Genomic DNA, 13203 nt, shown 5'->3' with positions numbered 1-13203 from the left:
AATTGTGTCTTCCTTTCAGCCCACTTAATTGGCTTTCAAGTGTGACATTCATCACAGCCTTGACTTTTCGTGTAAACTTCCCATTATGCAAGGTGTGGTTCTGACACGGGAACTATGAGCATTCGGCAAAATTCACTGGGGGGGTCACTTTGCTTTTTTTTTCTTTTTTTTTTTTTTTTTTTTAATAACAAAGAGAGCGGGAAGGAGAGTGTGTGAGAGAGTCTCCAAGAAGCTTAATTAAAGTCAGTGGAGAAATTATCATCACTTGGTACTTTTCACATGATAAAATGGCCTGTGGTTACAATGTAATTTTGGAGTTATGGCTGTTTGCTCTTTCTCAAGGAGTGTTACAAAATTGTCAGTAAAATTAACATCTTTATCTTGTTCTTTCCAGGTTTTTATGTATTGTTTGGGATGGAATAGAATGAATTGGTTTTAAATATCATCTTTTGTACTCCAGGTATTTTAAAGCACTTCACAAAGTAATGATATGTTATTAAACAGTGATAGAAAAGAGATTACCTTTCTAATAAGGACCCCTGGGCAAAGAAATCATTTGAACGCTGGATTTCATATTCTTGGACTTCTTTTCCAATGTGACTGACTTCAGTCTTGACCTTTAAAAGACTGCCATATGAGCTCTTGAGTCTGAGGAGTGGCTTTGACTATAGTAATTTATTTTGCAGCCGTTGCATCTATGTTTTCAATTGCTGACATTCACCCTGAGTTTTTTGTTATTTACGTGGCTTTCTTTTGTATCCTGTAACTTATTTGTATATGGCTGCAGTCTTTCAAGGACACCCTTAAAAATGAAATCGTTAGTTTCAAAGGTCTGATTTGTCCTTGTAAACTTAAACACAATTGAAAATAGCACAACAAGTAGCTTTAAGGATGTGCAAGGTTCAACAATTTTTTGATTCCTTTACTTGATGATAAAGAATTTGGTTTATTGAAAACGCTTGTCACTAGCATCTTCTGCTGCCTACAACGTGCTTTTAAAAATAAGCTGAAGAGCTTTCATTTGTTGTCTTGTATATTCTTTCTCTGTTAGCGTACGCTCATCCTTTCACGTTCTGTGCTTTCTCTCCTGAAAATACTAAGGCACTACAATGTACTTTTCCAAGTATGAGTTGAATGTTGTTCTTGCATGCACTCTCCTAGCATTTTCCATGCAGTGGCATGGTGTAATGTTGCGGCAAACAGCGGATACAAGGGGGTCACATTAAAATACGCTTATGCATGATACGCAGCCAAATTTATGAACACAGACAGTGGAAATATTAGAGTTTATGCACACGCTGAGGTCTTCTGTTGACCTAGTAAGTTCATTGCCTTTACTGAGATTTATTGATTTATACAAATTGGTGCTTGGTCTAATTTTATATAGTATTTTCCATGCTATGAAGTTTCATCCTTCATTGTTAAATCCAAGAAATACTTCATATATGAGTATAGCTGTAGTGAGTGAGTTTGATCTTGGGTGAACTCAGAAACTAAGCAGATCAGGTCCACCAGCCAGATGATATGAAAATCCCAATTACTGTGGACTTGCCTGAAAGGATTGTGGCTAAATGGCTGATCACCATTTGGCCAGAGAAGATGAGTGGGTTAGAAGAGGAGGGAGAACTGGACTCGCCAACAGCGGCCATGTCATGTTGCTATTGCCATGGGCTTTGCCTTGTTGAAGTCAGTAGTCCTTCTCACCCTCCACATTTTCATAAAAAAATTTGGTTTTTGAATATTTCTTGTTTGGCAGGTTAAAACAGAGAATGCAGTTGTGTATGCGTGTTCGAATGCTCCCAGTTAGGCTCGCTGGCCTGCAAGGTGCTAACAGCCTGGATGAAGAACCAGTTAAATGAAGTTCCATTTTATCTCGGGACAGTGGAAAACTCTTTGTCTCAGACAAAGCAGAGAAGGAAAGGAACCGAGAACATCTCTGAGGTTTGATCCAACATCCAGTAGCATAAATGAGCCCCTGCTCTTGCCTAACAGTCATGGAAAACAAAGTAGATGCTGCCAATGATAAAGATGATCCTGTCATACGAACACATTCCCTGGAGAAGTTAAGGGCACTGAAACGTCCTGTTTACAACCTCGGTCTTGCAATTACTTGCTGTGAATAGAGTTTCATTAAAATGAGGTGCGTTTCCTTTTATAGATTTACAGATCATGTAAGTTTTACAGCCTTTGCATTCTTTCTGCATGTAAGCTGTCCAAAGTCAGTATAACCTGTTATTGTTTAGCCTTCTTGATCTTTACACAGACCTCACCACATGTCCAAATTGTTTTGTGATCATCACAAGTCATGAAAATAAGCAGTCCTAGAACACATTTGTGCTTACCATGCATACATAATGTTATTCATACAAGGAAAATTATTAGTCTCAGGAACATCTGGATAGAATGGAGATAATAAGAGTTGATAATTGAAAGACACAAGACTTGCTCATTTTTTAGGGCATTTTTCTTTTGGATCATAAGTAGGTGATGAGTAGAAGAGAGATTGTGTTGTGCTAAAATTATGATTTAATTAAAAAAATACAACTGCCTGAAACAAACATAGTGGTCCATAAGGACAGTGTTGACTTGGGTGTAGCTTGACATTTAAGACATATGTTATTCTACTTGGAAATCTAATTTAGGCTCCATTCCAGAGCAGTTAAGCTTGTCTTCAGCTTTCACTACGTCTATGGTGATACTGAATATTTGGTGGATCAGAACCTTACTGAGATAATGGCCTAATTTAATTTGTATTCTAAGAGAATACAAAAATAAACTTTAGCATATGGAGCTAGTACGCTTCTGTATCTGGCAGGTGTATAGTAACACGTGAATTACTGGACCCCTGAGTACTTGCTGGTATTATATTCCATTGGAGTGGAAATGAAGTAGTACATTCCCAAGAAAAAAGCTGAATATTTATTACTAGGTTTACAGAGCATTTTATTGATACGGAGTCAATTTTTTTTTCTTAGTGATGCCAGTGAAAATCTGGAGTAACTGCATTGTCTTCAATAAAGGTACTACGTGTCCAGAGACATTAAACAATCACCATAACAGAGAAGAAGATAAAAATATTGACACATTCAGTGGTAACTGCCCCAGCCCAGCATGGCTGGTAGGTTACTATGCAGTGTTTTGCTGTTTGGAAGGTGGATGGAGCCAGTAACATTAATATTGTGAGAGCAACTTTCTGACCTGGCAAAACTGAAGTTGCTTAAAGCACTGTTTCAAAAGTCAGCATGTGCTTATTGAGAAGTGCTGAACAGAAACTTTTAGATAATGCGAGTACTTTGGCAAGTCGATTGAGGAGAGCAGTTGCTTGAAGTGCATGTTTATATGTTCTGCAGAAAAGTTGTGGGGATTGGTGACTGATATTCATGCCTCCTGGTGAACCTTGATAATCAACCTCATGTCTCTTACAGCAAAAGTAGGTAAAAAGTTCCACCTAAATACCTGTTGGCTTAGCATCTGGCTGGATCTAACCCTATATGATTTGTTACCAAGGATTTGTGCTATATACTTTAGGTAGTGCTGCCAAGGAAGAATTCCACTATCTAAAAAGTTATCTCAATAATACCGTGTCTTTCCGTTGCATTTTTCACCTGGTGACTTCAAAACATTCCTTGATTAGGCAGGTGTTATTTACCTTACTTTAACACTCAGCCTCAGAGAGGTAAGACAGCATCTATTATTGACTCCAGATGTTACGAACTTATAATGTTAGTTAATATTTGTGCCCTTGATGAGGTCTTGTGCTGCTTTGGAACGAGGCTTAAGGCATCCCTGGATTGGACTGGACTGGAGCTAGGTCTTTGACTTGGTTGTGTTTCCCTGGGAGCCCGAGTCATTTGCCCACAATAATATAAAAAGTCTCCACAAGACACAGGATCTCTGTCTCCCACAGTCTGTTTCAGACTCTCCTTTCCTGCATTTGTTAGAGCTTTTCCATTTATTCTTATTGCTTAGCAAACCCATTATGGAGTTGATGAAGACGAATTCAGGCGGTCAGAACATTTGTGAATAAAAAATAAATATAACTCAGTTTTTAAATAGGAGCATGAAATTTGGCCTGATAGAGAATGAAAATGACAAGAAAAATATTTATAATAATTCTCGTACTTACAACAGCTTATTTTTCTTTTGTTAAAAACCATGTCTTACTAAACACTCATTTTCTAATGCTTTTGTTGCATTAAACCATCATTAACATGTCAAAATCAATCTTCTTCCTTTTTTCCTTTCAAGTCAATCAAAATTGTTCTATTGTCAACAAGAGCAGGGGGAAAAATGAAGGTCAACATTGCATCAGTCTTTCCAAAAAGCTCTGCATTGTAAATTATTTAGGTGCACAAATCAATCCATTTTTTCTTTTCAGTGGTTGGACAATAAAAGCAAGATTTACTGCAGCAAGTGAATAATAAAAAGAGAATTAACAGAAAACAAACAAAAAGCTGCTCGCTTGGCAACCTTCTACGTTAATCAGAACCTGAAGACTAGACTGAAAGATCAATATTTGGCTTCAAGATGAAACATAGCAAAGCTTCCATTAAAAAAAAAATTCTGAATAAAAAGGAACATAGGCTGTGTTAATCGAAAAGAGGCAAATACAAAAATCCATATAGTCTTTTGGTTATCTGTGATAAAATGGCCCCATTGGAGCTTGACAAATTACAGTATTTTTATGCACATATCAAAGTTCAACTTGATTGTCTCATATGGGGGAAAAGACCATCTGTCTGTATTCTAGAAATAATCTGCATAATTGACTTTCAAACAAGCCTCAAAGAAACAGGCATTTATCACCTTAATTGTGACAGGCAGAATGTGTGTCCCTGCTATTTTATCAAGATAATAGTAATAGCACTGTGGATACCTGGTACCTTGTCTTGCCCTAAATTTTTTTCAATTTGTGTGGGTGGGAACTGGATCCATTGAGTTACAACTACTTTGACAAATTACATAGGAGGCAGAATCACCTCGGACAAAAATAGCAGCGTGAGACACCACCAAAGGTTGGGCTTGCTGTGCGGGGCTTAACATGGTGACTGCTGGAATTTGGTGAGAGGAGCACAGGCTGCTGCAGGAAATTTGGAAGCGGGCAGCTCCAGCGCTAACTGCAGATGCAAAATGTGCATATAATTCCACTTATTAAGGAATCTGCTCAGGTTTTAAACCCAGAGACTTCTGAAATTGCTGTTTAGCAAGTGAAGCGGTTGGGGTCGTTCCTTGGGATGCGTGGTTCAGTGGGTGTGCAGGACAAGGCAGACGAGCAGTGCCGCACTCTGCAAGCATCGTTACTCCCCAGCAGTCACTGCGGGCTTGCACCTTCTCCCTGTGAGGCAGAGGTCGTGGGCCTGTTCAGCAATTCAACAGGGAAGGATTTTCAAAAAGCTAAATATTACAAGATATGTAAGTGGGGCAGCCAATTTCTAACCAAAGTTGAAGCATGCTTAGGTGGGGTTCTGCAGTGCAGGGAGTGAATGGGAAGAAAAATCATGGATTAAACTAAAATTACATTATACTTCTCAGACAAAATAGGAGTTTAACTCTTTGCAATAACTTATTGCATTTGTTTAACTTTTCTTGGTAGTGAAATGAGTTTAGGTAAACCTATATGGGCCTTCTCATTTTAAATTATATTCCAGTGGTTTAAGCTACACTGAAAAAAGTGGTCTTAACCTGAAATAAGTACCAATTCACAAGTGCTTATACAAATTTAGTTAGGATTAATTTGTTGTTGCCTTGACATTTTGGTAACTTAACAATGAGGTCTACCCGTATATTTTGAACTGCTATATTTTGTTGTTCCTTCAGATTTTCATTTTAAGAGTAGATTACGGTCTTTATAATCTGACCTTTTACACATTGCACAGTCTGTAAAGGTTTCTTTGTCATTCTACTCTAATTTCTACCCTCATTTCTCCAAAACAGGGGTGCAAAGTCGAATTCAGTGCTACCGCATGCCAACGGTGAGCTTTGGCCTCCGAGCTGAAATATCCTGGTGAGTCTTTTTTGGATCTTTCTGTGGCTGGAGAATTTTGCTTTTATAAACCAGCAGCAGATGTAACTCTAGAATTTGAAACCAGTGGGTTGAGAGTAGCTGAAAATATTTAAAATTGACCAGTAGGTAGAAATCTTGACACCAACACCTGAAAACATGAGGGCATAGTGGACTGTTTATATAGCCCTCTCCTGCATGAGTATCTAAGCGCCTCACTCTATAAAATTTTGTAATAACAACCCCTTTATGACTTACACCTGGTTATAACATAAAGGATTGATTAGGTCTTGAATCTTACAAGGAGGGTAGACAGCATTTAAAATATATAGCCTGACAATATATTTTTCACAAGATGAGCCAACACATTCTCCCGTAAAGTCAAGCTGGCAAACATGGCTGGGACGCAAGGCAGTAAATAAGGGGACCCTGGCCGTGGTTGTGCATGTTCCTGTCCTCCAGGCCATGTGTCTCCTCTTTGGAGCCAGGGGTGAATTGCAAGAACGAATAGTAACTCTTCCCACCGTGCTTGATTTTTATTTATTCTTTTGGTCTTCTGTTGAAGGATCACAAAGAAAATAGCCCGCTCTCCCCCCTGCCCTCCATTTGGCAAGTTTATGTTAATGTGGCCTGGTATTTACAAGTGGGGCATAAACAACTGACAGTTTTATGTTGCTAATAAACAAGTTTTTTTTTGTAAGCAAAATGTTCTTGCATTATATTCAGAAATCCAATTCAGAGAAATACACTTGCATGTAGGAAATAGCAGAAGTGTTGTGTAAATCTGAGCTGAAATACTGGTTACCGTGTGCACACACAACATTAAAGAAATTACTGAGAGAAATAAAATCAGCGTGCATAAGCGTGGCTGCAGGTGATGTTTCCAGTAGTGTGGACTAGTCAATGCAGGCTGCTGGGGAGAGGATCATAACGAGGTGGACAAAAGTGTGATGATATTGTAAAAATCGGTTACAAGACCTGAAAGCTGGTCATCTCCGTATCAATAAGCTTAGCCTGAGGGGATTTTTTTCCTACACTAAATGCTGAGTTTAATTGTGTACATCATCTTTATTTGGAAAGATTTAATGTTTTAATTATTTTTTATGTATTGCACTTCTGTGAATGTAAATTATTTCTTTGTGCATTCTGTTTTAATACTAAGGTAGTAGGAAAAATAGGTACATGGGACGAGCTCCTCTGCTGGCATGTCTGCGGAGCAGGACATTGAGGGAACCACGCTGATTTACAGCGTTGGCCTGAGGAGTTTGTGTTACACCCGGGGCTGCCCAGCTCAAGGGGAAAATCAAAACTCACTTTGCCTCCTGTAGCTGTAGACCCAAGTGAAAATCGAGATGGTGGCTGCCACTGATGGAAGGAGTCTTTTAGTAAAGTAATTTTATACGTATAAAAATTGCTGAGAGAGGGAGACTTCAATCTGAGCACTTCGGAGTCACCACAATTGGAAGAGGAGGGATCCCAACAGAGGTGTTAGTCTTTCCCATTTACCTGCCAAATGTACGTGCACATTTTGGGCTGATGGTCCAAGTTTAGCAATTGTACATGCTGCTATTTAGGTGAACACTTCCACATTTCCTTAACTGTGGAAGTGAGCTTTGTTGCGAATGAATTCTTCATAGGTCTGCTTGTATTTTTGCCCTTAGCATTCGAAAAGGCTGCATAAAATAACCTGAGGCAAATTCCTTCCTTGGTGTCGTTTCATTCAGCTCTAGCAGAGCCAGTGAAAGGGAGAAGTGAGATTTCTGAATCATACTAAGAATACTCCATAACAAACGTCTGGGAAAGAAAAAAGTTTTTGACATGGGAACGTAACATTAGGTTCCTGTATTTAGCTGTTTTGTGGACGTTTCTATGAACTATGATGCTCCATTAAATGCTGTCACTATATCTGTGCCCATTCTCTTTCTCATCAAATAAAAACCATTAACTGCCATTGCTCTATGCTATTAAGTTTATTTTCTAGTTTGTTTGGTCTTGTAAATTTGATGATTAGAATATCTTATGTCATCTAGAAGACACTGTCAGGGATTGCGGTTGGAAAATATTGAAAAAAATGGATGCATAACAGAAGAGGAACGTTTTAGTGTGTTATTTTTGGTTTTAGGTATTTATGCATGTGTGTGCAACTTTATACTATATATATGTGTCACACAGATCTAGAAAGGTATGCCGTGTCTGTAATTTCACCAAACTTTCTCCTTAGCAGTCCATGTCCCTTGTTTCTTACAGTAAAACTGCAACACTTCTGTCCATTCTGGTTTTCCTTCACTTCTTCCTATGCCCTGGGGCATTGGAAATTAGTTTTTGTCTATTTGGAAGGTCATCAGATATTTCCCATGAGATGGAGATTTTGGCTTTTTGCATCTTTTTTTAACTTAGTTCTTTTTTTTTTTTTTTTTTAAAAGAGTTTATGATTCATCAGGACTTTGTTATCTGTTTGCAAAACAGACAGGCAAGAAGACTGGCTTTATTGTGTCAGGCTCACTCAGCGAAGTCTTACCTGATATTTGAGCAGTTAAGTGCCCTTGCACATACTTTTCTCATTTCGACAGATGGCACCTGCAGAGGTCTCTAGCCCCCCAAACCCACTGCTGTCATCTGGTCCCTCTGCATCTAAGAGGCACCGTGCCCTGCTGTCATCCCCTTGAGCTCAAGGGCTGGTTAGGGGGGGCGCCAGGCGCGGGGGGCTCCCCCCTTGGGGTCGGTCCCACTGGGCTTGTGATGAGGAGCAGTCTCAAAGTTTGTTTAGAAACTCCCTGAAAGCATGAGCCCAGGGCCAAGGACAGGGGAGGCAGGTCTCGTTCGCAGGTATGAGCCAGCCAATACCCTGAGAAAAACCCAGGCAGGATTTGACACTTTTTGTAGCAGTAACTGACATGTGGTTAATGAAATACTCTGTGTTATTTTAATGATAGGGGATCATCTGAGACTTGCCTTCTCTGTGAAACTCTGGCTCGCTCCACGTGAGCTTCTCTGAAATATATAGTGCACTGTTGGCACCCAACAAATGAGATCTGAGGCTTCTTTTGTTTTATGGGGCTTCTTTTTGTTTTATGTTTGCTTGGTAGAGTTAGAAATATTCCTGTTTGTAGCTTCAGCTGTGTTAGTGGAGGAACCCATCTGAACCCAGACTGCTGCTTGCTCTGTAATAAAATGAAAAAAATTTAAATTAGCCTTCCACTTCATAGCCAAAAACTTTGAAACATGTTTTTTGTTGTGACATTTTTCCTCACTGCAGAAACTTAAAAGTTATTATCCATTGATTCTCCTACTTCAGATTGTATGTTTTTAAGGGAAGGGATCTGTCAGGTTTTTATTTGTTTTTAGACCACTGTGTACACCTTAAGTCTAGTTTAAATAATGCTAATAATAAACAGAAATATGCCATTTGACCCAGATGACTTTTCTTTATTACTATTGCTACCTAAAGGGCTGTGTATCCATTTCGCACATTGAGCATATGGGAAATGATGTTATTTTTTCTCATTGTTGTGGTTTAATGTTGTTTTTGTTTTGCAATAAATCTGTAGAGCCCCAGTAGGCTTTTTTCAGATTGCTTTAAAATAATTTCCAAGTACGTAGTCATTTGTTACAGAATAATGTTTGCTTAATTTGTAAATGTGGGTGCCTGAGGAGTCCCATTTCTGCATATTGGTGGAAAAGTGAGACTGAGGCACAAATATCCACTTCAGCACCACTTGAGTGTTCACAAGGGGACAGCATATAATAATTTATGTACTCACGTTTGGAAGACAACTTGCACGGGGCTAAATCTGTCCTAACTCTTGTCTGGCAACACCACTGTAATGGATGGCATGGTGAGTAATGTAGGTCAAGATGATGTTTTATTTCCTTTGTATGATATAACTCTTATATAAGGGCCTGGATCCATAGCTCCACACTGTGCTTTCAGACTTCCATTTGTTTTCCTAGCCCATTTCAATCTGTTCAGTGGATGTCACTGCATTAGTGATGCAGTATTTTGCTTCTGTCTCTCTTGATTTTGCTTTACCTTCCCAGCCCAGCTGGAGTTATCTCCCTTGCTTCTTCAGGAAACGTACATCCTCAGCTGGCCTCTAAATTATAATGTATGCAGGTAAGACGCATATTGATTCTCCTCTGTAGGGAATTATATTTAATGACGTTTGTGGTTAAGATTCAGCAAGGCATATGAACAACAGGTAACATGCAACTGCAGTGCTAAGTGCTACGGGTCTTTTAGAAGTGCTATTTCAATGCTCACTTTGTCGAGTTGTCCTAATCCTGCCAAATGCTGAGTGGTTTTTGAAGCTTCCATATATCTCATTGATACTAATGAGAGATGGTGGCACACTGTGTGGTGAAAAACTGGTTCATAATGCCCAGAGACACTGTGAATCAACTACAATGAAATTAGAACAAAAATATATGTGGTAACTAAGAACAAACATCTCTATTAAGCACCACATTGTCTTCAGAGATCTTTTCAAAGCGTCTGAAACACAGAAAATATAATTTTTTACAACCTGAGTAAGACTTCAGTTTCATTAAGGCAACCTTTTTTTTAGCAGTGCTTTGAATCAAGTTGATCCTTGCGAGTAAATGCCGGTGTCCCTAATGACAGGCAGTCTGCTCCACTTTGTTTTCATCTGCTATAGATTCTTCACCTGGTCTCTGCGCAGTTCACCCACTGACATTATGGTAATTTAATACTGAGTCCAGAATACGCTATTGAGACCTGCAGGATGTAGGTTAGAGAGAATGCGCTTATATGATTCCATGTGTCAAGTTATACGATAGGATCATATAATTAGAAATATTAGCATTGTCTGAATTCAGTGTTGCTCTCATTTTTTTTCCAGGACCAAAAACGTAGAGAATAGGATTAAAATGTTTCTGTGGCCCCAGTAGCGTTTCTTATGCACATGGCTCTGGAAACCTGCACACCGCAAGGTTGCTTCTTCCATTGGTGGAAGCCCTCTTGCTGCCATCTAGCCCAAGTTTCTTTTCCCAGCTATTTACTTATCACGCCACTCTTACAAGTCCTGTTCCCACCATTGTTCATTGCTGGCAACAGAATTAACCATATTAGCTTCCCTGTCTCTATTACAAGAATTACTTTCCCTTGTTTCCCTAACTTTGCTAGCAGATGCCACTCTGCTTTGGATGGCTGTCCTAGTTAACACTGAACATTTTTGATCTCTAAAGCTTTTCAATTCTGTAGTAATTCTGCAATTTAAATGGCAGGCAATGAGAGTTCAGAGCCCTATTATTTCAAGTTTATATGCCATAGTACATGCTTTTAATGTTTGAAAAGCTGTAGGATCTTGGATGTGAAATGAACAAAATAATTCACAATGCTTGGTTGGGGGTGTTCACAAAATGTCAAAGCCACCTTACAAATCCATCCCAAGCCGCAGGAAGCACGCTTTCAAAGGTACAGGCTTGGAGACGTGTGTAGGTTCTTCCTTAACCTGCATTTTCAAAAACCAAGTTGTTTTCCAATTTCTTTGCTGTGACAGGTCAATTGTGTTGCGTTCTTATACTTCAGTAACATAAAACAAAGCAATGCGACTCTGGGAACAAGATGTAATGCTTCAGCATTGTGAGGTGCCAGCATGGGTATTTAGAGACCAGCAAGTCCTGACAAGCACTGTTATTGCCCCTGCAGTTAAAAATTGCTAAACTTTATGCTTATAAAACAAGGTTTTATAAACTATTGCAGAAAATAGAACTTGGACTGAATTATTAAGTTGTGAGTACAGCGTATCAAAGTCCATGAATTTGGATGAAGTTAGTCACTGCACTCTTTTCAGAAATTTCCATGAGATGTTTCACCTACCACAGTGGGAGCTGGATATTGAAATCCATGGGGTCAAATTTTAGGTTAGTTCTGTTTCTCCTTAACAATGTGTCAGTGATTAATTAAAAATGCAATAAAACCAGAATGCAGGTCTCGATGTAAAACAGTAATGGCTACTTGTCAGCTGGCTTCGTAAGACTGGTATTATACTTTCAAATGCAGTAAGACTTTCCCTCTATTGACTAAATACTATGTGGCGTAATAAAAAGCTATAAAAGGGTTACCTGTAAAAGTGGGGGAGAGCTACAGGGCAAATTTCTTGGATGGTTATACTCGGGTCATAAAGGCAGATGGAGCTAGTTATGGCGTTGATCAAATATCTGTGGTGCTGCTCTTCTCCCAAGCTCAGAATCTCAAAGGTGCTCAAAGGTGCAGCTGGATTTCTTAGCGGTTTGGTTCTATATAGTGGCTATGCCCTGATACCAGCTAGAGCAGAGTGTCAAATTATAGCCCTGCATATGTCTTCAGTCGCAATATTCACTCAAACTGCTGTTATTCTCCGTAGGAGTTTTCTACTGAGTGCAGGCCACAGACTGTGTTACATGGCTGTGTTCACACCAAGTATTTTGGAGAGAGGGCAGTTCTTCCCACTGGCAGCTGTACGTTACTGCGGGAAGGCAGCAACGAGAAAGCTGATGGCCAGAAGTTTTTGCTGCAGGTCCTTGGTGGATCCCTCCTCATGTTTATGTGATAGTTCATTTGATGGACTGCCATCAGCTGCATTCATCATGAATTTAATTTTATGGGACAAATCGTGACTGAATTTAGGCAGGGCTTAGCGAGAGAATCTTCCCTGCCTGTTCTTTGCATAATACCCAGGCAAGGAAAGTGGAGCCCTGAGCTGCCCATGTGCTGTTTCACCTTGGTGGCCAGAGGGAAACGTGTTGTTTTACCAGTTCTACCTACACGTCCTTTTCCCAAGACACATGTATAGCACATTTGTGCCATGCTAACCCAACTCCAGCTCAAGTGAGGGAGAACTAAAATGGCTCTGCAATGCTGAAGGTCAACCTCATTACTAAGTCACCATCCTTCGGCAAAAATTGAGCCCAAGTTGGAGGTGGAACTGGTGGATGCCTAGGTAAATATCCCCCCAGTTGCAGGTGAAGATATACAATGACCTTTTGAAAACATGAAGTAGCATGAGCAGTGTCCTGCAGTTGACTTTATGCTGTCAAGTCTGGTATGTTCTACTTGGTCATTATTGCTGTTGACAGTTTATGGTATTGCAAATAAAATGTAGATACTGCAGCCTTACGATCTGGCAGTAGAATAGTTTTTCCTTGGGTTCTCAGCAAGTCTTAATGACATAGGTAAGGATAATTAACATTTTCTCAATGAA

This window comes from Platalea leucorodia, assembly GCF_965183815.1.
Source record: "Platalea leucorodia genome assembly, chromosome: 10".
Classification (NCBI taxonomy): domain Eukaryota; kingdom Metazoa; phylum Chordata; class Aves; order Pelecaniformes; family Threskiornithidae; genus Platalea; species Platalea leucorodia.
Note: the sequence above shows the minus strand (reverse complement) of the source record.